The sequence below is a fragment of the Henckelia pumila genome, chromosome 2, assembly GCF_033568475.1.
Source record: "Henckelia pumila isolate YLH828 chromosome 2, ASM3356847v2, whole genome shotgun sequence".
Taxonomy (NCBI): Eukaryota; Viridiplantae; Streptophyta; class Magnoliopsida; order Lamiales; family Gesneriaceae; genus Henckelia; species Henckelia pumila.
Genome location: NC_133121.1, coordinates 99383942 through 99411900, shown reverse-complemented (window position 1 = coordinate 99411900; position 27959 = coordinate 99383942). Strand labels below are relative to the sequence as shown.

The 27959-nt window shown below is 34.3% G+C and overlaps 2 long non-coding RNA genes across 2 annotated transcripts; both read left to right on the top strand.

The window, feature by feature from the left end:
* The first annotated feature begins 11612 nt into the window (after positions 1-11612).
* Positions 11613-12723, top strand: LOC140877565 (uncharacterized). Its single transcript, XR_012149287.1, has 3 exons — positions 11613-11657; positions 12250-12342; positions 12468-12723. It is a non-coding gene; the product is annotated as an uncharacterized lncRNA (long non-coding RNA).
* A 6753-nt stretch (positions 12724-19476) lies between these two features.
* LOC140883762 (uncharacterized) lies at positions 19477-21740 on the top strand. Its single transcript, XR_012150453.1, has 2 exons — positions 19477-19598; positions 20477-21740. It is a non-coding gene; the product is annotated as an uncharacterized lncRNA (long non-coding RNA).
* The last annotated feature ends 6219 nt before the right edge of the window (positions 21741-27959 follow it).

The following is a 27959-nucleotide window of genomic DNA, read 5'->3' as shown; positions in this document are numbered from 1 at the left end:
AAAGATAAGAAATAAATCCATCGTCGACGCCGTGTCCGGTCGATCGAACTCCGTCTTCGTTCTTCAAGTTAAAGCACAAAATCCTCCAGAAATCACGATCAAAGCCCTGATTCTCTCTCTGATGTACGTAAGTTTTTGTTGTGGCGGCCCTCCTTCTAAATTGTCTGATCAAAATCTTATATATATGTTGACACAAAAGCCCACTCAAAAGCCCATGAAAATAATTTCCCAAAATAATAAAAACACTCAGATTACGATCAGAGCGGGCGCGCAAAAAGCGGCGTGGGCGCGCCTTCAGTTCAAAATTCCAATTCTCAAGTCTTCAGAACACACTGCGCGTTTGCTCTTCTGCAACGCTAAACTTTGGCCCAATTTGAAAGCCCATTTGCTTTTCTTGTCCTTCTCTGATCATTCTTTTCTTTCTTCTTTTCTTTTCCCTTTTATCAATTCTCTTTTCTTTTAATTCTTTTAATTCCTTTATCCTCTCAACTTCTTATTTTTCTTCTCTTTTTCAAATAAATTCAATAATTCTCTGCAAGCACAAAAACAATAAAATATCCATATAAATCTGCTCGAAACAAATAACTAACAATTAAAATCATATATAAATTAAGTGTATAAAATACACTTATCAAATACCCCCAAACTTAAACTTTTTTTAGTCCCGAGCAAAACTATTCAAATCACTAAATTCTAAAAAAAACTCATTCTATCAAACCCATAAGAATAGCCAAGAAATATTATGGAGCAATGGCCTCAACAATGATTTTAAAAAATTCAAACCCAATCATATCACACCCAACTAACACTTGAAAATTTTAGTCATAACCAAAATAACCGCATAAACTCACAATCTCCGCAACTCACGTTCAAAACACCCCTATCCAAATTCAATTCACACATTCATAGATCATGAGGACTTTTCAAGGTAGAATAGGATCAAATATAGGATATTAATCAAAAACACTCACAATTAGGTAAATTCAAAGAATAATAGTGTGTGCGTGTTTCGATCAGAATTCATAATCATTAAAAGTATCAATCAAAAGTTCATAGGCTAAATTCTCGCAACTCTTCTCCACTAGTATATTGGGCAACTGAAACTCAGTCAATAGGACTTAATCAGCTTATAATGTAAGGTCTGGCTTATGGCTACAAATGAAGGAATTAGAATTCAAAATAAGGAGTAATTTATATTCATGCTCAATTTCTAACTTCAACTCCTTTTCAACCACAATTTCACACTTATTTCTTTCTTCACTCAATTGTTTCTTCAAATTTTCACAACTTCTTTCACAATTTTTTTCTTTCTTTCACAACTTTTCCAACCACATTTTTTTCTACTACCTCTTTCTTTTCAACTCATCCACCACACCATTCCATTTTTCACAAATAATAACTAGGAGCATATAAAAATTTAGCATTTAAATTACTCCCTTAAAGGTAGAAATTAGTGTATAGGCTATTCAGGTAGTCAATGTAGGACCTTGAAATAATGACGAATGGGGGTTTAATCACACGTTTACACGCATGTCATTCGATTTTCAATAAATCTCAAACAAGGTACTAGGGATAAAATAAATTAATAGGTAGCTTGAAAGGCTCAAACGAATTCAGAAAAATCGCCTAAATCATTCCTAATCTCAGTTTTGCCCGTATTTCGCCTCAAAGAGTGTCCGAACTAGTTTTAGACAAGTCTCAATCCACAATTAATTCATACAAATTCAATCAGTGCAGAAAAGAATAATCATCAGCAGTAAACGATGATTTTCAAAAAAAATTTAGATTATTCCATACCTCAAAGTATTAATATACGTGTAGGCTCAACTGGGAAACTAAGGATAAATTTATTCAATAAAATCAGGCCCAAAAAATCCAAACAATGTCTTAATCATATCTATGTCTGTATGTCTCAAAAATCAGATTCAAGCATAATCACAGAGTATATAAGAAATTGTTCATCTAATTGGTTCCATTTTTTTTTCAAAAATATTTTTCAGATAGGTAGACATTAATCATGGATTTCAGTTATAGCACAAAAATTATTTTTTATCAGTCATGCATCCATTTCTTTCTCGACTTATTTTCAACTCAACTCAACTAACACTACTAAACTCAACAAAAAAAAATTTATCTATGAAGCACACAATAAAGCTCAACAAACTCAACAAACTCAACTATCAACCAACTAACTTAATCAAACACTAAATCATCCCCCCAAACTTAATATAATCATTGTCTCTAATGATTAAAAATCAAGAAAAGAACAAGGGACTCGTACCTTCGACACCGAGCATCAGTACTCGGCATCATAATCTTCGTCACGAGAATAAAAAATTTCCAGCATGTAAAACACCATCTGAAGCCGATCATCAATGGAGAATGTAGAATAAACAAGACATGATCATCCAATGGAACCTAAAAATAATACAGGCACACTTTTTAAGAACTAAAATGAGGCTCAAAGCAATAGAGAAGCACAAGACTCGAATTGTAGTCGCCATTTAATAAGAGAAAGAAAGCTTGATTCAAGCGCTATTCAGGTAGCTTCTTGGCGCATGAATGAGATCATTGTGGAGAGTGTGATTGCTCAGGGTGAATGGTGCAAGGTGAAGGAACTCGAGAACACAACTGCAGCATGGGTGGTACTCGATTTCGCATGGAATTTGCTGCTGTAGAAGTACAATCGCGCATGGAGGACGCTGCTGATGAAGATTGTTTGCGCAAGGAGGTTGGTGGAGATGCACATTTGCACAAGGACCTGCGCAATTGGGAAGCTGGCATGCGCGTTTGCGCTTCGAAGCAGCGCTGATGAAAGTTGGAGGGGCGCGATTGCGCTTAAAAAAGCGCAGATGAGGATGGATGGTTGCACGTTAGCACTTGGTGGAGCGCAGTTGGCCTGCGCGGTTGTGGTGTGCGATAGCGCAAGGGATGGCGCTCTTTGTTGGTGCGTTAGCGCATGGATGGCACAGCTCGGAAGCGCAATAGTTCATGACAGGCGCTGCTCAGTAGCGCGATTGCGCTTGGTATTGCGCACTTGACGATTGTTGTTGGCGTAGAGAGAGCGCGGACGCTCGAGAGAAGTGGCGCGGGCGCGCCTCTAGTTCGCAAATCAATACCATTTTCTTCCAGGGTATGGCGCGGGCGTTCAGATTAATGGGGCGGGCGCGCCGCTTGCTCGAATTTAAGATTTTTGGAGCCTGAAAAAATTGAAAATTAAGAAAAATTAAGCTCAAAAATTGAAAATAAAAATACTAAAAAATAAAATAACAAAAATTAAATAAACTGAAAATAAAAGCAAATAAAATAAAAGAAAATTATTGGGTTGCCTCCCAAGTAGCGTTTGGTTTAAAGTCGTCAGCCCGACTTTCACCGGTGTTAGATCTTCATTTTCTCTTTAACTCGCCAAATCAATTCCACGAATCGCCTTTTAAATTTTGCTTTCTTCTTCTTTGTGGTTTTCTTCGTCGATAAATTTGGCGCTTTGTCCTTCGATGAATCAACCGCAAAATCTGCTCTTGGACATTCCACCGGCTTCACAACTGGCTCAATCAAGCACAATTATTCAATGGGTGGCCTAGGTGTCTTCATGAATATGTTAAAAATTACTCTTTCGTATTCCACACCCATCGATAATTCACCCTTCTTAACATCTATTTTGGCATCAGCAGTAGCCAAAAACGGGCATCCAAAAATCAGCGGAGCACCATGATCTACTTCAATATCCAAGATCATAAAATTCGCTGGGAAGATGAATTTATCCACCTTGACTACAACATCTTCAACAATTTCCAATGGATATGTGATGCTTCTATCCGCCAATTGCAATGAAATCTTAGTTGATTTCATGTCTCCCAACTCCAAGGCCCTGTAAATAGATAATGGCATTAAATTAATACTGGCCCCTAAATCACAAAGTGCATTATTAAAATGAGAAGAGCCAATCGTGCAAGGAATAGTAAAACTCCCTGGATCCTTAAGCTTTTGTGGCATCTTCTTTTGGAGCACCGCATTGCACTCTTCAGTCAGATTGACCACCTCGTTCTCTAGCAGGTTCCTCTTCTTGGACATCACCTCCTTGATGAACTTCGCATATTTCGGCATTTGCTCCAAAGCTTCAGCAAAGGGGATGTTGATGTGAATTTTCTTGAAAATCTCCAAGAACTTGGAGAACTGCTCATCCAACGTCTTCTTCTTGAACCTTTGTGGGTAGGGGAGTGGCGGCTTGTACACCGGTTTTGGCTCAGTTTTAAGTTCCTTCTCTTCGACTTTCTTCTCAAATTTTTCCTCTTCAATAGCAGGTTTTTGGACTCCAACTTCTTTTCCACTTCTCAACTCTATGGTCTTATACTGTTCTATGGGATTCACCTCAGTGTTGCTCGGAAACTGACCTCTGTTGTTATCCTTCAATGCATTTGTCAACTGCCCAATGCTAGTTTCCATGGATTGCAACACCGCGCCCATGTTGGCCATATGCGTCTCCAAGCTGTCAAGGCGAGACTCAGTTCTCGACATCCTCTTACCTTATTCCTGCACAAAGGTACTAACCACATCCTCCAAAGACAACTTACCATCACCTTTATTAGTATTATTAGCATATGAAAAATTTTCATGATTTCGCAAGCTAGGTTGGTAAGTATTAGGGACAGGGTTACCTCTGTAAGCTCCATAACCTCGGTAGCCATTAGGATTAATATAATTAACTTCCTCTGGGGTATGTGATCCTTCGACTCCAATTGAATCTGCAACATTAATCTTATTCAAAGAAGCTACCTGTGTAGTCAGTGCAGATAATTGAGCAGTGATGGATGTGAGAGGATCCACTGCATACACTCCAGCTGGTTTCTTGACTCCCGTACGATCAGATGGCCATTGATAACTATTGATAGTCATCTGTTCCAGCATATCATAAGCCTGAATGGGATCTTTGGCAAATATGGTACCTCCAGCAGCAGAGTCCACAGACATTCTTGTAGGCATATTTAGTCCATTGTAGAAAAACTCTATTTCTTCCCAATCTGCAAAATTATGATTAGTACAACGCCTTAACAAATTTTTGTACCTTTCCCATGCCTCGTATAGCTGTTCTGAATCATGCTGTTGAAAGGTACTGATCTCAATCTTCAGCTGGGTTGCCTTAGATGGTGGAAAGAACTTCTCTAAAAATTTCACAGCCATGCCCTCCCAAGTTGTTATGCGTCCTAGCGGCAATGACTGCAGCCAACTCCGTGCCTTGTCCCTGAGAGAAAAAGGAAACAAACGTAAGCGTATTATATCCTCAGAAACACCATTTATTTTTACAGTATCAGTAATCTCTAGAAAAGTGCGCAAGTGTAAGTGAGGATCAGCTGTGTCAGTTCCATTGAATTGGTTCTGCTGAACCATGTTAATTAAGGCCGGCTTCAACTCAAAGTTGTTGGCATTTATTGTCCCTCGAGCGATTCCAGAATAGTGAGCCTGGATCGTCGGCCTGAAATGATATCTAATTGACACCAAGGGCAATTCATTGACATCTTCTTCAGCCATGTTAAGTTGTTCTTCTCTCCTAGCTCTTCTCAAAGCTCGTGCGGTTCGTTCAATTTCTAGATCAAAGAGCAAAGAGTTCGCACTTTGTGTTCTTAGCATAAACTGCAGGTAAGAACAACAGCAAGTTATTAGTACTTAAATTAAAATAAAGAAAAACTCTAAATTAAAACTTTGACTAATTGGTAACAAGACTAAACAAAATCAAAAATTACTTCCCGGCAACGGCGCCAAAAACTTGTTGTGAAAATTGCTCGCAAGCGTACGAGTGTCAAGTTTTAATATAGTGAATGAATCAAGTGTCGATCCCACAGGGAGTAAATTGAAAATAATCAGTTCTTGTAATTAAAATATTCTAAACTTTATCTAAAAAATCAATATTTGAGAAATTTGCAATAAATAAAAATAATCAGGATGTTTTTGATAGCACGCACACAACTTGCAGATATAATCAATCAGAGAAAATTGGTCTAGAGGTATAGATTTCACCTGGTTTCAACAACAATCAATCCTAATTAATTAATCTTCATGAATTTCAATCAATTAATAGCCAAGAACACTTAAGTTTATTATTTCCCTCTCCCGAGCAACAAATAATTTTTATCAACTACAATTCAATTCCAATATCCCTATTAAGAATTTATCGCAGTGATCTATCACAAAACAATATTCTTTTTAAAAGCTCTGTTAAAATTATACACTCTCCCGAGCTGTATAAATAATTAACAGTGTATTTTCCAATGGTCCTATTCAAAATCTCCTCTCCCGAGTGCCAGATTTCAAATCAATATAACAAATCAATTATTGATCAGATAATTGAAAAGACAATCAATTCTAGAAAAAAACAATTAATCTAGAAGAAACTCAATTCAATAAAATCAAAAATTCATGAAAGCGTCTACACCAGGTTCCATCCGACCTCTAGACTCTAAAAATTTAGTTGATAATAAAATTCTGAATAAAATAAAACATGTTCAAAAATCCAAACATAAATTCAGAATTAAATAAAAAGATAAGAAACAAATCTGTCGTCGCCGCCGTGTCCGGTCGATCGAACTCCGTCTTCGCTCTTCAAGTTAAAGCACAAAATCCTCCAGAAATCACGATCAAAGCCCTGATTCTCTCTCTGATGTACGTAAGTTTTTGTTGTGGCGGCCCTCCTTCTAAATTGTCTGATCAAAATCTTATATATATGTTGACACAAAAGCCCACTCAAAAGCCCATGAAAATAATTTTCCAAAATAATAAAAACACTCAGATTACGATCAGAGCGGGCGCGCCTTCAGTTCGAAATTCCAATTCTCAAGTCTTCAGAACACACTGCGCGTTTGCTCTTCTGCAGCGCTAAACTTTGGCCCAATTTGAAAGCCCATTTGCTTTTCTTGTCCTTCTCTGATCATTCTTTTCTTTCTCCTTTTATTTTCCCTTTTATCAATTCTCTTTTCTTTTAATTCCTTTCTCCTCTCAACTTCTTATTTTTCTTCTTTTTTTCAAATAAATTCAATAATTCTCTGCAAGCACAAAAACAACAAAATATCCACATAAATATGCTCGAAACAAACAATTAACAATTAAAATCATATATAATTTAATTGTATAAAATACACTTATCAATTATTTATATTTAATTTAAGCAGACCCTGAATTCTACAAAAGCTCATAAGAGGCTCAAGCCCGTGAAACTCTTCGAATATCTATAAATAGCTCAAGTCACCTCATTATTAAGGTACACACTTTTCTTACACTACAAGAAAAATGTACAAACACAACACTTAAAAGACAACGCTTTTAGTGAAAAATGTTGTCTTTTTTTAAAAGACAACGCTTTTAGCGAAAAGCGTTGTGGTTATATGTTTTTTATTACTCAAAGACGACGCTTTTTTTAAAAAGCATTGTCAATCAGCGTTTTTTTTGGGTCAAAGACAACGCTTTTAAAAGTGTTGTCTATTAGCGTTTTTTTTCCATGTAGCACAACACTTTTTAAAAAGTGTTGTAGAAAAAATATTATTTTTATTTAAAATAAAACATAAAATAAATAATAATACCCAAATCCCCAAATCAGACCCCTTCTCCCATTTCTTCTCGATTACTTCTCCCCTCCGATCCCTTTCTCCTTTTTCTCTCATTCAACACCGACGCTCCCAAACACTGCCGATCCGGCAGCTTCTGTAGCTCCATACGTTTAATTTCAGTCTATTCCGCCAATCCGACAGCTTCTGAAAACTCCGTACGTCTTCTTGTCCCTTATTTCTTTTGTAATTTCAGGCTAGCATATATATATATGTACTGATTTCATCTTTAAAATTTAATGTATGGCAGTCTTCTGAGGACGACGGGGAGGTGGCAGGAGGAAGAAGGGCGTGAAGGACAAGATCAAAGACAAACCCATGTCACTGTTGTTCTCACTCGGGCCGTCATCACCTGACTTCAACAGTTAAACCCTAAAAAATCCCACTTCTCCCCCTTCTCCTCCAAACACATTTTTGCTGTTGGATGATTTGAGACGCCATTTCCCCGCAGGCAGCAGCTCTCTGGAAAGTCAAGGTTCCAGTTTTTTCATGCCTGCTGTTTCGATTATCGAGTTTTTGACGTGTTATATGGATTTTGGGCTTGTTCTAATTCATCTTTAGCGAATAATTTTGAAATTAGTTGTAGTTATTGTCATCATGAGATGTATTTGGATGAGTTGAGATATTAATTTGATAAGATTTTATCTTGTAGTAAGTGATAGCATACTAAATAGTTTTGAAGCAAAGGAAAGGGGTGTTCGTTGGGGAGAGCCTGATTAGTTATAATAAACATATAAGAATATGATTGAAATTACTAAGAAATACCATTTATTCTTATGTGAACCAGCTTCTTTGTGTGAAAGTTTTCTTTAGTGGTTTAGATAGAAGCTGAAGGCTAAATAGTAGTATCTGTTTTGCGGTTCTGAAATGTTGACTTTCATGGTATGTTATGTGTGGAATTATATTTCTTAAAAAATTGTATCACTTTTTCAACTATCAAGATTAAAATGATGATGTAGGACAGCTTGAGAATGGGTTGATTTTAACAGGAATGGTGGCCCAGAGGCCAACGCTTGTTAGATGTTCACAGCTAGTATCTGTATTATTTTCTCAGTAATACATTTTGTATGTTACTTTTGATTACTCGGCAGCAACAGCAAACATTTAGTTTTCGTTGCTCTTGATTGGATTATATCCTTGAATTTAACTAGAGGTTAATTTTCCTTTACCAAATACCAATGAATGTTAAACATGACAGGCTGCATGCTAATGTTAATGTTAGTTTGTAGATTTCACATAAAATTCATGGAATAAAGGTAATAACCATTCTCAGAATCTTAAAACAAAGGCCATGTTTGGTAGATAATAGTGCCCAAAAATTTGTTTCTAGTGAAATTGATGTTCTTAGCTTGTATGAATGGGAGGGAAGGGGTCGTAATGTCTCAAAAAGGATGAAGAATGGGAAGGAACTAAGGCTGCATTTGGATGAATGGATTTCAGGGTAAAACATATAAGATATTTAGTTGAAATTTGCACAACTTATATGGATAGTCTTCTCCAAATCAACTGCCCACATAAAATGATTTAATCCAAATCAACTGCCAATAATTTTATAGTTTAACTGCAGGAATCTTATAGGTTCAATGAAATGATGTAGGTTATGTATAGTCTGTCAGTCACAAAAGGTGTTACTTGAGAGTTTAGTCTGGTGAATAAAAATTGAGACCTGCGTTATGCGTCTTTTTCATTCTGCGTATAACGTGAGCATTCATATGTATTTTACACACCTGGATACCTCAGAAATGTATGACAGCAAGCCTCAGGCCGAGGCTCACGCAACCGTGATTGTATCAGCCGAGATTTTGCATTTATTATTCTTTTGTTTTAAGTTTTTGCTGAATAAAATCTCCATTATTCTTTTTCATCCTGTAATGTTCTTATCGGTGACTCTGAAAAGCTTTACTTTTTATTGTATTTATTGAGATTTGAGGCATATCTTATGTCCCAACGGAGGGTTTTTTTCTGAAACCAATCTGGATGACTCTCTTTCTGAAAAATTTTGCTCAAAGGTCAAAATTCTTTTTGGCACAAACCTACAGTGCGTGTGCCAGCTGCCTGAAAGTTATCTACAGATATATTATGGGCATCTTTTTTCTCAGTCCTCGGCTTTATATATTCTTGAGAAATGTGTATTTGAAAATCTACCTGAAGGCAAGCCAAACCAATGATAAGAAGTTATTGCAAAGACATTTATTTCAATCAATAGCAGAATTTTACAATGGTATCTCTATTTGTCACCAATTTGCTCTAAAAATTTGAATTGTATGCATAGATTGGGACAGAAACTGCCTGTTTCCTCTTTGTATATAGGAACTTTTTTTCTTATGTCTTGGTTTTCGAGCAAGTTTGTTCAATTGCTTAGAGCCGACAGTCGTAATGATCTGTTTGGAATATTACCTCTGTATAGTCTACTATGGTTTTGTATAAATATGACTTTATATATTGTTTTATTTGACATATTTATTATTTTGTTTTAACATTTGTTGCTTTCAATTAAGTACGTGTGTGTGTGTATGTACCCTCTAGTGTTTCGAGCATATGAAAAATACTAATTTTGTTGACACGCTGTGGTACGTCGGATCTCCTTCCTATTCTATAACCAATAACCACCAGCGTACTCGAACTTTATATATCTTGAATAAGAACAGTCCGTTGATCTCCCTTGTACTAAATCAGATTTCATCCGTTCTGTAATGCTTAGGTCGGAAAGAATTGATCAGGGTGCTTTGAATGTGGATACAATGGATGACCCGGAGGAGGTTGCCAAAATGGATGAAATGTGGGTGATTTTGTATTTACTCTCTTTTATTTATAATTCCTGAAAGTGGCTCCTTTTGTGTGTTTACTTCTTGTTGTGTAGGAAATTAGCTTGTGAAAAAAAAGGTTGGTTGAATAATTTAATCAGTTCTTCAGATCGAAGAAGGATTTGGGAGGGAGCATGTTTTGCTTGACTGGAATAAAATTGCGGAAAAGCAGGGCAAGTTCCCTTTGCTTGTAATTTCCTGCTCATTTTCTTTTATCCTGAATCATTTCATTTTTCTGAGGAATATCACGTGGTGTGGAATTACTAGCTTTTTGTGTGTGACTAAATTGTTAATTTGAGAATGTTCCACGTTGAAATTGTTTTGTGGCATGACTAGGAATCTTATGTGCCTGGACATATTTCTTCAAACTAAATACAATATATTTTACTTAGTTTATAAGAAACTAACACGTTCTACGGTATCTAATTAAGTTGTGACTTGTGAGATTTTAAATTACCCTATATATATTTATAAGAAATATTGGACATTAAGGCTAACATTTTCTCTGAATCGCAACACTGGTTTTGGTTAATTTAGACAGTGCATGTCTTATACTTATGTTTGTTTATATTTCTTCTTATTGTCTGTAATTTAAGTCAGACAGCGTGATTATTACGTGTTGCCATCCTCAAATTCTACCTTTTCATGTTATGGTTATTAGAATGCAGAGGGGAGCAGGTGCAATTGATGAATCCTGAATAGCAATAGCATTATATCGACTGGTCGAGTGGATGTTTAAATTTTACTATGCATTTCGAACTGTAGTTTTTGTCGTCGTATCACTCAAACTGATTGAAAGTTGAAACATAGAGTAAAATTTATTTGATCCTTTTGGAGTTGTGCATGTGCAACTGTTGAAGATTGATATTTTATAATATATTTTTATTGAATTTTCAGATTCCTTTCTATCTGTGAACTATTGTCTTCGATTAGTTTCTCAGTATGTATTCCTGTTTCTATCTATGTACTACTGTATTCTGTTGCAATCAATTTGCTAGGTTATTTTGAATATTCCAACTTGAGTGTGTGTGAACTTTGTGCAGATTCAACTAATAAGAATTGAATGGAGGGTTCCTGAGTATGGTTGGACCACTCAGAAGGTTTTCCACTTCATGAATTTTATTGTGAATGGAGTTAGTATTAAAACAAATTACTCGATTTTCTTGTGTTCATATTTCATTAGATTAATCACAAGCTACAAATTGCAGCCCGTGCTGTTTCATTTGGATTTCACAAGCTAGTTTTTTTGTTGCATCCCAAGGTAAGATTCTCCATATCTACTATAAATGTACTTCTTAACTGATTCCCACCACATTTTCTTCAAACTTTCTTTTTCTTGAATTATTTTAGTCCAAGAGGTTGGAATTCCTATGATTCTATAAATGGTATACCATATACAGACAATAGTTCCAACATTTTCTATTAGTGTCCATTGTTGGTTGCTTTCTGCCTTGATGATGGTGTTCTTGATGCATCGGGTTAATTCACACAACAAGCGCTTTTAGCATGATATTATTTGTGACACCTTTTTAGCGGCTTGATAATTCTATGGACTGCAAATTTTTTTGTTGGGATTACGGAGGAAATAGAGGAGAGCTTCATCTTACATACAAGTTGCGGTGTCACTGCCTTATAGAATTGTTTGGTCCGGATAAAAGGTCCAAGATATCTAGTCCAATTACTATGTTCTTTTCATGTGGCAGCATGTGTCATGCCCCTCCACGTGAACATGAGATTAATACCTATGACAATTTGTGAATTTACTTTGCATTTTTAGGCCTTGAAGTTACTGGACACTTGTCATGATCGATTCTTAATCGATGAAATGTGTATTTATATATGTTTTTTGTCAGGCTTTCACTTTGGTACTGTTGGATCTTCCTGGCCTTCTGTTCTTCTCCACATACACGCTTCTTGTCCTTTTTTGGGCAGAGATTTATCATCAGGTAATACTCGTGAACACAATAATTACATGGAATAACTTTCCTTGTCTTGACTGGTGTGTCAAATATTTTTTAGCTTGATTTTACATGAAGAATTGACTAACAATTCAATTGTTGTTCTTGGTCAGGCTAGAAGTTTGCCAACAGATAAACTGAGAGTTTTCTATATTTCGAGTAATTGCGCAATTTACTTTATACAGGTGACTTCCACATACTTTTTTGGGACATACATTGTGAATCACTACTAGCTCTTGGGTTTTAGTCGTGTGTGCATTTGTTTTGATTTATGGTGATTGTTACCATCTTCTCATCCAGTATTCTATCATGCGTGTATTTCTATAGAATGCCCATAAGATAATATGGGGCTTATGATGAATCCTACCTTTATATTAAAGCAAGCAAATTACGAAGGAAAATTTGGATCTATTGCCCAATTTTACTTCTTCCTTAATTGCCTCATATATTAGCATTTTCTTCCACATGTTAAGCTAGCTCTATAAATACCTGTGATCTCAACACGTATGTTTACATATAAATATATATAACACACTTGAAAATTTGTGGATTTGGATTGATTCATTAGGATAACTGATCCAGAACTTTATGAAGAATAGAGCTAGTCAGTTGAAAATATTTGGGGTAAATCAAGAATGAGTCTCATCGCGAGGGTTCAAATGGTAATTCGTTGTATGTGTACGTAAACTTTTCTGAATCTGGATTTAAAGGAATGCTATATTTATTTCTTATATATGGATTAAATATGCAGTTTTCGAAGTTGAAATTAAGCCTTAGACTGTGGCTATGAATAATTATTTTTTCATTACTGAACTTTTTATCTCTACTACTGTTTTATTTTATTCTGTGTTGAATGCTAGTCTGAAACTTCAGACTTGCAGTTTTAGGTTCAAACTATTAGACAAAGTTATCTCTCAAAACGTTCGTCAAGTCTGAGAGGTGATTAATTGGAAAATAAGGTTTCTTGAAATGATGCGCGGCTGGAGCTTTTGGATGATGAGGAGCACATTTTCAGTATGCGGATTATGTATTTGTTTACATTTTACTTTTCTTCTTTGATGTTTGATTTATTGTGACATTCATAACCATGACTTTGAAATGTTATTCTTGTTTGCTGCTATTGTTCAGCACATTTCCAGTCCTCCAAATGGATTTAGCATTCTGAGAGTTGGTATGATCGCCGACTCCGATTTGAGGCAGAAAGCATAGCGCAAATGGCCGAGATGAACATGAAGAATTCGATTATTTGTTATATTTGAATGATTTTTGTTATATTTGAATGATTTATAATATTGAAATATTGTATATTATATTTAATTTTCAAAAAATTTGAATATTGAGTGATAATATTGAAAATTTGTGAATTATATTTTTTTTGTTTTTTATTTGAGAAAAGACAACGCTTTTTAAACGTTGTCGTAGGTGGAAAAAGCATTGTCGTTACTAAAAAAGACAACGCTTAAAAAGCTTTTGAACTACGACAACGCTTTTTTGTGACAAAGACAACGCGGAAAAAGCGTTGTCATTTTTAGATACGACAACGCTTGAAAAAGCGTTGTCTTTTCCAAAAACGACAACGCTTTTTCCACGTTGTCTTTGAGCGTGGTCTTTTACAACACTGGCTACGACAACGCTTTTTCGGGAACATTAACAACGCGGAAAAAACATTGTCTTTGGCCGTTTTTCTTGTAGTGTTAGCACTATAACGCTCTACTCTCGATTATTATTCGTTGAATAATCACTGACTTGAGCGTCGGAGTGCCTTCGACGGAACCCTCCCGGCTCCTCTGACTTTGTTTTGTGACGTTGGAACAACTCATTGAAGATTTCGACTAAGAGCGTACAATGAACTGCTGATACTCCAAATTTTACGGAAAATGTAAATGCATTATATATGACGTACTATTATCACTATAGTACAATAGTATAAAGAACCCACATATCATACCAGATGTAAATGCATTACAATATGACGTATTCTTTGATATGATCAACACAAAATGACAAATTCAACCTTCTCTTTTAATTAGTTTACCTGTTGTTTGATATTTGTCACAATATTTACTTATTTTAAGTTCAGTTAATTATCCTTCCCAACATACCCAACTCACCAAAAAGTAATACATAAGAGCACTGAAAAAATTAACCCAAATTAATTAAATATTTGATAAATTGAAATATATGACACGTACAGATGCAAACATGTATCATTCATATATTATATATAAACACACAACGTACTGCTTCGATCCTTGATCCTTGAGTATGCATATTTTTTTCACATATACATTATACATATTTAATATATAATATATTTACTAAACCGATCCGCTCTGAGTCGAGTCGAGTCGAATCCGGTCTTATATAAAACCTATTATCGGATCGAAACAAGGGAATAGTCAAATACCGGATCCAAAGACGTCCGCCCATTTTAAGTTTCTGGATTATAGCCAGTAATTTGTACCGCGGGCAACCAGGACCTATCAATTTTCATCGTACATAAAGAGGGATCCCTAATTTAATGTGCTATCAATCATGTTGGAAATTTGTACCTCACAAATATGAGAAATATCAAATTGTCATATGTCAGCATCAATGGTGGCAGATCAATTTGATCTGTAAATTGATCTGCACCGTCCAATTGCCCTTTGGGTAGGCTATTCGAAGGGCATCTGCACCGTCCAATTGCCCTTCGGGTAGGCTATTCGAAGGGCATCATGAACTCATCCCAAATTAACCTATGGCAAGACTTTGTTTACAAATTGTAATCAATGTAGGATATGACGTTAAATTTTGTTTTGAGAAAGTTCAACGTAAATTTAACTCCATATTGGTTATGAAAAGTAATAAATGAATTCAATAATTTCTAAAACTACAAAACATCTCTATCATGTTCTTTTATTTAACTTACGTTTTACACCCTAAATTATATTTATGTAATACTAAAATTTTCTTGTGTTTATTTGTTATTTTTAACAAACCTGAAAAGAGGTACTATGTAGTATTTATTAGGAGGTGGGATAGGGTCGGGACACGTCCCGTAACCCTCCTACACAATTCACGTCCCGAAAAGAATCGAGAAATTTTTTTCTTCTGATCCCGTATCCAACACATTTCGAAATCCGAATATTCGGGATCCCGTCGGGTAGGAAGAGAAAATCCCGAAATTTTTTTCATGTTCAAGATTTCGTTTTTAAAAAAAATGTTTTATTATTTTTAAAAAAAAATATTTTTTAGAAACTTATATTTCTAAAGAAAAAAAATTCAACTAAAAGCATATAGTATTAAAATATTTCGAATAATATTTCAAGATTTTGTTAAGAGAAGAACATCATTATGTGTATCGGATAATTCTTAATAAAATGTTCGGATACAAATTACTAGATAAATTTTGTTAAATAGATTGTGAAATTGCATCTCTTGTTTTACATATTTATTATAATTAAATAATTATAAATATGAATTATTTAAATTATTAATTTAATTTTTAAAAAATACACAAAAATAAAATTTCATGTCGTGATTCTACTATTCGATTTTTTCAACAATAAACCATTATGTTAATTAAATCCATAATTAATTTTTATATGGGTTGAAGCCTAATAATATTTATCTCAATCTATTAATTAAATTATTAATAAAATATATTATAATATTATTTCGAGACGGGTCGAAAATCCAATCGGGATAAGATTTTATTCTCGATCCTCTCCCGATATTAATCGGGATGGAAAAAATCCCAAAAATTCGAGTCGAAAAAATGTCGGTTTGGGATTTTTTTGGAACGAGAGTGGGATGAGATTCGAAAAAAGTCAAGTTTCGGGAATTTTTATCAACCCTTGTATTTATATACCTCGGAAAGAGGTAATTAAATCCTTTTGTTGTTGTTATTATTGGGGTTATCAATTATCATTGACATCATATCATTACTATTGATTAGGGGTGGGTTTTCGATATACTGTATCAAAAATATCGGTATAAAAAAAATTTATACTGGTACTGATACTGAAATTTTGAAATTTTGATATAGAAAAACTCGTATTGATACGTATAGATATCGAAAAAAAATTTCGCATACCGAAAAAATATTTGTATATCGAAAAAAAATCGACGCGGTATCCCAAAAATTCGATATTTTCGGTTCGGTGTGCCAACCCTACTATTGATTTATACTCTCTTTGTTCCGATTATATAGTCCTACTTTTTTTTCACACAAATTAAAAAAAATCATTGGGAAAACAAATTTTATTCAAACTTCATATTTTATCCCTATTTAATATATTAAAAAATGATTGCACATTTTTCAAGGTGTAGTTAATAGGAGTATATTATAAAAGAGTGTAAACAAAATATTAATAAATATGATATATGACTGTATATTTGGAACAAACAAAAAAAACGTGGATTATATAATTGGGACGGATGAAGTAATTACTATTTTATAAGGAATATACTGACAACATGCCACGGGTTTTTCAAATTTTATATTACTTTTTAAAAAATTATGAAATACATCATTTTTTGTTCTATAATTTTGTCACTTTCCGATATTGATCCATCATGTTAGCACATTTAAAATTTAATTCTGCAATTTTTATTTTTTGTAATTTTAGTCATTTTCAATAGGAGTGTTAATGTGGTACCGTACACATCAACACAACACTGCATAAGTTTTTTGTCAATGTTAAAACAAAAAAAAAGATTAAAATTTCAACAAAAAAAACAAAAACAAAAAAACAAAGATTGCGGACTAAAATTAAAATTTGATAACATAAATGTGCAAACATACAAGAACAAGACCCAAAAAATAATTTCTCAAAAAAATATGTATCACAATCACAAATATCCAAAAGTATGAGTTTTTTTAAAAAAAAAATGAGGGAAAATAGTCACACGAGTGGCACCACATATGTGAGCGGATGTTGCATGATGATATTTCAATGTTAAATTTCAAGTTACTCTTATTCGATGATAAAAAAAAGTAGGGTGACGGTCAACACTATTTTGCGATTAGATGTTTAGGCGTCCGTCTATACGGAACCTATTCGATTTTATTTTTTTTTGCTTAAATATCTATTTTTTCTTGTTAATTTTAATATTTCTCTAATTATTTATCTTTATCGAAATCAAAATTAAAATTTATGGCATATTCTTCATCTTTATTTGATATAAATTGATAGAAAAATATGTTAAATAATATTTTTATTTTAAAATAAAAATTTTAAAAATATATAAATATATTATATATTAATCTAGGCGACTGTCTAAGAGTTGATTAGACGGCATAGGCGTTCGATTAATACAATAACGTGCCCAGACATCAATTTTCTAAAAATAAGGGCGGGAACAATTGACCAACGCTTAGATAATGGCGGAGCCAAAAATTTCAATCTACCCGGGCTAGAATCTTAAGCCCTCCAATGCTTTAATTTTTTGAATTGAGCTACCCGTGCTAAGATCAAATTAACCCAAATTTTTTCAAAATTAATATATAAAAAATTTCAAAAAAAATTTGTGTCACCCGGACTAAAGCTCGGGTGGAAGCATATGTAGCTCCGCCCTTGCGCTTAGACATCATCTTTTAAAACACTATCGTTATTCAAGTACTCTCAGAGTAAACAAGAGTGTAAGTTTATTTAATGCAACAAGGTGTGCCTAATTTTTCATGTTATATATTTACAAAAAAAATGATCTTTATAAATCTCATATTATATTTAATTAAATTTCTATAATATTATAATTAAATCAAGAAATTAAGAACAACATATGCACAAAATTACAATATATAAACTCGAAAACTTTAACTCTTTAAGAAGAAAATATACCCGACAGTTTTTTAGAATGAAAGCACATGGATTGTCTTCCTGGGATGTGGCCTAGAGACATTTTATTCGGATACGTCTTAACTTTTATGATGACATAATAGTATCGAAACAGAAAATACTCTCTTTTATTATCAATTATTTATTCTCCGTGTTTTTTTTGGGTTTTATTTATTTATTATTTTAATTTTTTTAACTATCTCGATTTTAGAATAAGTATCTCCATGGTTTTTGAAGTCTAATTAAATAATGACTTCTTGGTGATTTTCCTTTAAAAAAAAAAAGAGAGAGAGAAGAAAATTTATGAGTCAAAATTGTCCATCGTCAATCGGATTGGGCTGGCCCAACTTTATAGCTGCCAGTCAGCCAGTCTGATATAAATTAGACGAGTTCAGTAATCAGTATAGGTATACTTGGATTGGGCTCAATTTTATACATATACAGTTTGAATTCGATTTTAGTAGGCTCGCGGGTACGAAGCCCAATCCAAGTAGTAATAAAAACTCAGTACCAAAGAAGAATTTGATGCTGATATCCAATTATTGTCGAGTCCAAGAAATAATAATAATAAAAAAAAAAAAACATGTTCAATTGAAGATTTTCTTATTTTCAATATTGATTTAATAAATAAATTATACTTGTCAATTCCAATAGTTTAAACATTATATAGGTAAAGCCGTAAAGGGACCTACCATGCTGCAAATCTTGAACATAATTATAATAAATAAATCAAGAGAATTTTAAATGAAACAGAATCTTGTAAAAATTGAACGCGTAATTTATCAAATCATATATAATAACACAAATCTCCTACGAGGCCATTTAAAAGGGTTTTTTTAAAAAAAAAATTAAAGTAAAATAAAAAATTAATTTCAAAAATACCGTGGTCATGAAATTATTTCAAAAATATCGTAAAACTCTATCAGAGACAGCGGACACTCAAATAAATTTAATCTAGCGTCCGCTGTCTCTGACAAAGGAATCTGCCACATCGGACGTTGCCCACATGGCAGCCCACTCATGTCCGTCAGCGTCCCCCGCCCATTCTACATTCTAGTAGTCGTCCCCCACCCATTTTGGCAACATGACAGCGAACACTGCCTATGTGGCAGCTAACTCATGTTCGTCAGCGTCCCCCACCCATTCTACATTCTAGTAGCCGTCCCTCACCCATTTTGGCAACATGCATGTCCGTGATGACTCTCTGATGGAGACTTGTAGGGGCCAAATTGTTGTGATGAAATGTTAAATAGATGTATGATACAAGTTTTTTCCCATATTTTTTAAACTTTCGTTCCTCACAATTCATAAGCTTTCTTCAAATATTTTCGAAGATTTCGTTCCTCGCAATTCATAAGCATTCATTGAAGTAGTGGTGGTTTTGTTTTCTTCGATTTTTTCGTTTGCAAATTCAATTAAGAAGTAAGTGTGTTGTTTTGTTCATTTCAAATACCATTACATTTCAAAATTAATTTTTCGCTCTTCAATTAAGTTGATAAACATCCATTAAAGCAGTAGGTTATTTTTTATTTGGAATCGGCCATAAGATTTGGTTGTGGTTGATTGAATGAAATGGAAAAAAAAAAAAAAAAAAAAAGTCCTTCAATTATGGGGTCGTGATGGATATTTGCTGTAAATTAATTTAGCTAGGTGTGTTTCGAAATTATATATAAGACAAATAAAATAGATAGCTGGTACTTTTATTAATATTAAGTGTTTTACGATATTTATTTCGTAACATAATTTGAATGATTTTTAAAGAAAAAAAACTAAATATTGATTTAAGAATTATAGGATTGGTGTACCATATTTTGATACATTTTTTTTGGAATGTGACTAAGTAATTAGATGAAAATGGATGTACACTCGATTTTTAGTTGAATGACTTGTTGTTTAATTGGATGACTTGCTGGTAATTCAAACACCTTTGCTTGCAAATTAAATAAGAGACGAGGATCTTGGATTTTCTGACGAAATCAAAAATATATACTAATTAATAAACAAGTTAAAAAGCTTACAATTAGGGATCTAGCTTAGTTTAACGTCACTAGTTGCCCTCCAGAAGCTTAACAATTAGGGATCTAGTTTAATTTAACAATTAGATGAAATCAAAAAATTGTGCTAAGCCATTACCTAAACATAAACTTTAATTTTTTGTTTCCACCCTAATTTGTTTAAACGTGGATCAAGTGTATATGTATACTAGATAGTTTTTGTTTTAGAAAACTTATTTTATTACACTACGCGATTTCATATTATTAGTTTATGTTTTGATCAACTATTGTCACTAATTTTGTCAGGATGACAACAAATCGTGAGCCAATAGATCCCAGTGTGTTATATTTACAAGCAACACATATTTAGCCAACAGTTTCTACAGAAAGTGTTGATGAGATTGTTCGAGCCAAACGATTAGATAATTTGATTTGAATTTATATAATGAGAATGGTTTGCACAGTCGTGTGATAGCATATTTAAATTATATGGGGATTTATGGCATTTTGTTGTGTGGGTCTCGAATTTATGATAATAATTTGTTTAGTGCTCTAGTTGAACGATGGCGACGTGAAACACACACGTTCCATTTTAGATGTGGTGAAGCAACCATCACTTTACAAGATATTTTCATTATTTTGGGTCTTCCTATTGATGGTGAGCCAGTAACTATGATAAACGCATTTTATGCACTTAATTTATATATGATTTGACTTGGATTTTGTAATGTATCGAGTGGATTTTATGTGTGTTAGTTGTTTTTGTGAGTTTCAAGGATTGACGCAAAAGTAGCAAGAAGAAGCGGAAGGATGCATTATGGAGTATCAACTTCAGAAAATTACTGGGAATTATTGAGAAATCTAAATCCGATCTCCACCATTCATAATTAAATTTAGGATATTTTAAAGCTGCTGTCAAAACTTCAGCTAAATCCGACGGATATATTGTGAGATATATTTTTTTTTAAAATCGTCGCACGATGTAGAATTTCATACCCAAGAAGCATGCGCGGGCGCGCGAGACTAATGTGCGGGCGCGCCAGTTGAGCACTTTGAGCCTAGAGGAGACAGATCACATGCGCGGGCGCCCCTCTTCTCAAGCGCGCCCGCGCCATCGCGAAAGTCAGTTTTTTTTATTTTTCGGAAAGAAAACCTTAGGACTTTCGTGAGCTTTTATTTAATGGATTGGAAGCACATATAAAAGGGACTTTGGATGCACATAATTGTGGGGAAGCCGTCGCGCAACATATCAAAGAAAAATATAGAGTTTAAATGTGAGCTTGGAGAGAAAGGAATTGGAGAAGAAATTTGGGCAAGATGTGAAGAACTTGAAGAACAAAGACGAAGATCGATTCACCGAACACGGCATCGCATATTCGGATTTATTTTCTTTCTTTCGAACTTATTATTATTGAATTGATGTTTAGATTTTTGAAATGAATTGGTTTTATTTATTTTTTATTATGAACTAAATTTTTTAGTCTAGAGGTTGATGTAGCCTGGTTGAGACGCTTCTACAAATTTTTGATTTTATTGAATTGAATTTCCTTATATTAATTGTTTTTCTAGATTTGATTGTCTTTTCAATTACTTAATCAATAATTGATTTGTTATATTTTATTTGGAATCCGGCACTCGAGAGGGGGGATTTTGAATAAGACCAATAGAAAACACACCGTTAATTGTTTATATAGCTCGGGAGAGTATATAACGTTAATGGAGCCTTAAAAAGAACATTATTTTACACATATCACTACGATTAGATTTTTAATAGGGATATTGAAATTAAACCGTAGTGGATACATATTATTTGGCATTCGGGAGAGGGAAATAATACACTTAAGTGTTCTTGGCTATTAATTGAATGAAATTCATGAAAATAATTTAATTAGGAGTAGTTGTTGTTGAAACCAGGTGAAATCAGAATCTCTAGACTATCATTCTCATTGATATTTTCTGAAGTTGTGTGCGCTTTGCTAAATTTTTTTGAATCTATTTAATTTTAAAAATCAAAATTCTCTTATTTAATTTTCTAGATAAAGTTTAGACTATTCTAATTACAAGCACTGAATAATTTTTACATTACTTCTCGTGGGAACAATACTCTACTCACACTTTATTAAAACTTGACATCGTGCACTTGCGGGCACAAAATTACGCAACAAACTGGTATAGATGTTTCTCACAAAGTTGAAGAGTGGCAACAAATATGTTTGATTTTGTTGGGATTTACGCCACTGACATCGCATTTCAAAGGTGGTCACTTGTCGATTACCACTTTATATGAACATTACACTGCTGCACCTATCGATGATAATAGTCCAGAGACAGATGTCGTAAAATATACCCGTTGTGTTGCATTAATGATTATCGAAGAAATCATGCTTCCAGATTATCAAGGAGAATATATTAGACTTATTCTTTTGCAACTACTTCGGGATATTGATCGCATCAAATCTTACAGTTGGGGAGGTGCAGTTTTGGCGTTCCTATATCGGAGTTATGCAATGTCACACATATAGGAAAATCTATAATAAGTGGGCCTCTATATATTCTGCAGGTATAAAATATTTTGATTATCTAATATCACATTTTAATAATTTTCTAATTTTATTTATAATTAATGACAGATATGGGCATGGAACAAGATTAAATTTGTCAATCCTGATCTAAATGGCTTATCTCTGAACGTGCCTCAAAATGCAGTCGATGAAAATATTCCATTTGGTCCTTATGGTGCACGGTAATAAATAAAAATTATTATCATTCTATAAAGTACAACTTCATTTTCTCATAATTTTAATAATATTTCTTTATTGCAGGTGGTTAAATGTGTTTAGTTACACTCATTCACCAACGCACGCCGTTAGAATTATAAGAGATTGCTTTGATCGTATGACTAATGAAGAGGTGTGTTATTGGATTATTGAAACTTTACAACAATTAAATTAATTTTTATTTATGAATTAGAATTAATTTTTATTTTTATTATGCAGTTTAACTGGATAGTTGACAACAAAAAAGATGCAGATGTTAAAGCGATCATTAATGCATACGATAATAAAAATCTGGCGATGTGTAATTGTCCTCTGATTTGTTTTGAAATTGTGGAGATGCATCGTCCTGATCGGGTGTTGAAGCAGTTCAAAATGCGCCAATCTATTCCAAGGTCTTCAGTTGATAACGATGACCTACACAACATCAGTAGAATCGATCATCGCGACACAGATTGGAGGGAACATCATAAAATGCTATTACATTTGGAATAGAAAATTGAATAATATTATCTGAGGCGAACGACATGGAAGATATAGTCAGGTCGATGATGATTATTTTCCATGGTTTGAGTGCATTACTGTACGGATTATATCGCCTACAGTAACTGGGCTTGGTTTCAGGCCATATCAGCACAATTTAGATGTTGGCATACAAAATAATCTTCCACAAAATTTTAGTGTTCCATCTCCTGATTCGCATCAGTCATCATTTGGGTTTGTTCCTCCTCGGCCATCTGGTGGGTTGTAAAATGCGAGGCCATCAGGTGGATTTGAAAATGCCGGACCTTCCGGTGGGTTGTATGCTGCAGGACCATCTGGTGGGTTCTACAACACGGGGTCATCCGGTGGATTTGAAAATACGGGACCATCCGATGGATTGTATACTGCAGGACCATCTAGTGGTTTGTACAATAACGGACCATCCGGTGGGTTGTACAATGCAGGACCATCTGGTTCATATGTTGATGCCGGTTATCAAACTCCATTTTAGGAAAATATCCAAAGTTTTACAGATCTTCTTAATGCTAACTGGAAGCAACCTGGTCAATGCAATACTTTGGATCCCGAAAGAAACGTTCTTTCACCTGTAATATTTCCTGATTACTCTGATGAGCAACAAGAGATGAGTGAAAAAATTATTGATGTTCATGTAGTGCGTAGAGGACAACGTAGACATAGGCCCCGTTTGGTATCAAAATCCAGGCCAAAAAAGCACTTTTTTTTAAAAAAGCATTTTTTTCAGCTAATAAGGTGTTTGGATGATCAAAAAGTGCTTAAAAACACATTTTTAAGTCTAAAAAAGAGCTTTTTCAAAAGCTAAAAATTATAACTTAAAAAAACATTTATTTTAAAAAATCTCTACAAAATCCAAACGGACTCATAGACCACCTGCTTGTGGAACCGGTGGTCATTTGTATAACTTTAATTGTCATGAACAATCATGATATACATTGTTGTTTTGTAATTTGATACAAATATTTATTTTTCATTTTAGACGTAATGTATTTGTGTATTGACATTTAAAGAAATGTTATCTATTAGTCCATGCAATTGATTAGTAATAAATATTATAAAAAATACATAAATGCATTCAAACCAATATCAAATACATATCTTATTCAAATGCATACATTATTTAACCAAAAATTACCAAACACATGTTATTTAGAAACATATTGTTGTTCTACACTTTTCGGCACGCCTTCGCATACCACGTTCATCCGATGTTCCCGAAATACAAAATATATATAAAAAATATATTTAATGTAAAATATATTTCATAAGAAAATATGAAAGCAACAAATTAGATTTCCCAAATTTCTACCCTGTTCATTCTTCGTTGTTGTCTTTCTATCGCTACCGGTCTGTCCATCTCGTTTCTCAGTCGACTCGTTGTATCCCTAACTGCTCTTCTTCTTTTACGTCTTACCGGGTTGGGTTGCAACTCAAAGGTAGGTCGATCTCAATATCGTTTATCAGCAAGAGGTTCAAATCTTCTTTCATACGTTGCGAGGTACTCTGATATATTACACCATGACTGCACAAGTGTTTGGGATCTAACGAGTGTCATTTAGCGTTGCAAATAGCATGAGAACACGGGATGTCAAAAATTGTTCATTTACCACATGAACAATCAGTGGTTGATATTCTTGGTTTCTCACCACTTGTATGTGTTGACCACGACTTGGCCTTCCTCCGGTTGCAACCTGAGCAGTTTGCGATCGTACATCATATTTGACAACACGATGTTCACCAGATTTTCTTGCTCATTCCTCGTATTTTCGACATGCATAATCCGACCACAGTTGACTGTCCTGAACCATACGTTGACCTTTTGTCACAAGTTCAAAGAAGTACTGGACGCATCTTAGAAGGGTCAAGTGTACTATTGCAGATATATGCAGTCTATGAGCTCCATTTAAGACACTATTTAAGCACTCAGACATGTTGGTCGTCATCACTCCACGACGCAAACCTCCGTCATGGGACATACTCCATTTTTCCTTTGATATTCTAGCCAAATATATGTGTGCCAAAATGTTTTTGTTCTTGATTGCCTTCATTGTTGCATCAAATTTACAAATATGATGTTGTCTCCCTGCTTCTCAGCATTAATCTTTCAAATGCACGTCTTTGAACCTGACATTAAAATTTGAGCACACGTGTCTCAAACAAAAACGATGCACACCTTGTGCAGGTTTGAAATAGGGTAGATCTTCAACTGTTCGCACACTTCCCTCATGCCTATTAGAAATTAGGCACACGTCATTTTCACCACATATAACATGTCGACCAACATTCTCCAAAAACAATTTCCAGGAATCAGATGTTTTTTCATCTACAATTGCGAAAGCCAGCGGTAACACTTGATTATTCGCATCCAGAGTGACAACGATCAACATTTTATGTTTGTGCTTTGTGCACAAATGTATATCGTCGACACTATTGATTTTCAAAAATGTCGAAATCCATCAGTACACAGCTTGAACGCCCAAAAACAATAGTTCAGTGTTTTTATTTTTTCATTGTTTCTTAGATGCTTTCAGTCGATAATTGTTCCAGGATTGTATTTGCAAAGAGCACGCATATATTTCGGTAGCAATTGCACAGAGCTCTCCCAAGTTCCATAAAAAATTTCCACTGCGCGTTTCAAACTCCGCCACGCCTTCGTATACGAGATTTGATATCCATATTTATCTTTCACACTCCCTATTATATATTTAATCTCGTACGAAGGATCACATCGTACAATGCCCAATAGCGTATTTGCAACCATATCGCTATTTAAGTTGTGATGGTCTATGCCGACGTTGGTAGATATACATGTATGAGGCCCATCATATCTTATTATTTTCCGATAACATGTTTTCTTCTTGAAAGAATCTCGAAGACCCCAACGACATCTGATGGTAGAAGAATCATTTTTGCATTATATTTTCCATAAAATGTGTGTGCTCTCAACGACACGATACTCACGCCTAGAAACTCTAACCGAATAATCCTTCACGGATGCAATCAGATCTTTTTTATCTTTGAAAACCATGTTTACACATAATTCTCCTCTCTCCTCATTATAGTATCTTGTTCGCATGTCAGAAGGTACGCCAATAGAATTAGGAGTCTCTTCTCCAAAATATGTATTGAAAAAAGATGACATATCAGAATTTCTAGAAAGGAATGGAACAACTTGCCTCTGTAATGTTTGACGAGGTGGTGGACGAGATGACGTTCTCTCATCAATATTTGCGTGAATATTCACATGTTCATCATCATTCACATCTTCAACATAGTCATCATCTCCTTCCTCAGACTCCCCGTATGACATCTCTGGTTCAGTATCGCTTCTTGAAACATCTTCATTTTCACTCCTAGGATCATCAACACGTGGTGCAAAATTTGGATTTTCAGAATTCCAATCTGTTGCACCAAAATTTTGTTCCCAACCACGTGTCGTATGTGGCCAACGTACATGACCAGGTTCAGATGTGCCAGCGATATATTGATCCCACGATCCAATTTCTGGGTACAGATACATGTTCATTCCTTCAGTGACGTGTAAAATATTTGGTTCTTGGTCGACATGACCAACGTGATGGTCAATTTTGTTTGCTTCGACGTACAAATGCAATATACGTATATTGGGAGATTGCATCATAAACTCCAAAGCGTTATCATCAATAAGATTGACTTGAATTTCATGTCAAGATTAATTCTCCATGAATGAATATTTCGTTGACAACTCGAGAGTAAAATTCATTGGATCAATCATCAGCATTTGATGCACACCTTCAACCAACTCGAACAGAGTAATAGATCGTGATACTCGCATCGGTCTAGTATAAGAGATATTATACAATACCAATCCATTCTTCACAATAACATGACCACCAAAAAATAAAAAGATATCAATGTTTTCCATTCTAGATATGAATTTTCGGATATAAAAATGAAAAATAGAAATAAAACTGGCGTAAAAAAATACAAACGAATAAAGGAAAGAAATATTTTCTGATGAGTTTGAGTTGAATGGTATTCTCGTTGAATGATATTCTCGCATTATATGGAAATATATAGACAATATAATTACACGTGCATTCAATTATTTACGCGTGAACATTGTTTTCTCCGCGAAAATTAAAGCTTCACGCTTCTTCTGAAACTTCATGTGCATTTAAAAGAACGAGCGGACATTTTTCTATACGCGTGCATTAAAGTTCTCCATAAATTTAAAATTCAAATATGAGGGACCGGACCGAGAAAAATGCCAAAATCGGATGGGGAGGGGTTGAGCTGCCACATGGGTGCCACATGGGCACCGTCCAGAGACAGCAGACGCTACCCATGTGGCAGATTCCTCTGTCAGAGACAGCGGAAGCTCGATTAATTTATTCGAGCGTCCGCTATCTCTGACAGAGTTTTACGGTATTCTTGAAATAATTCGAGGACCACGGTATTTTTGAAAGTAATTTTTTATTTTACTTTAATTTTAAAATAAAACCCCATTTAAAAGG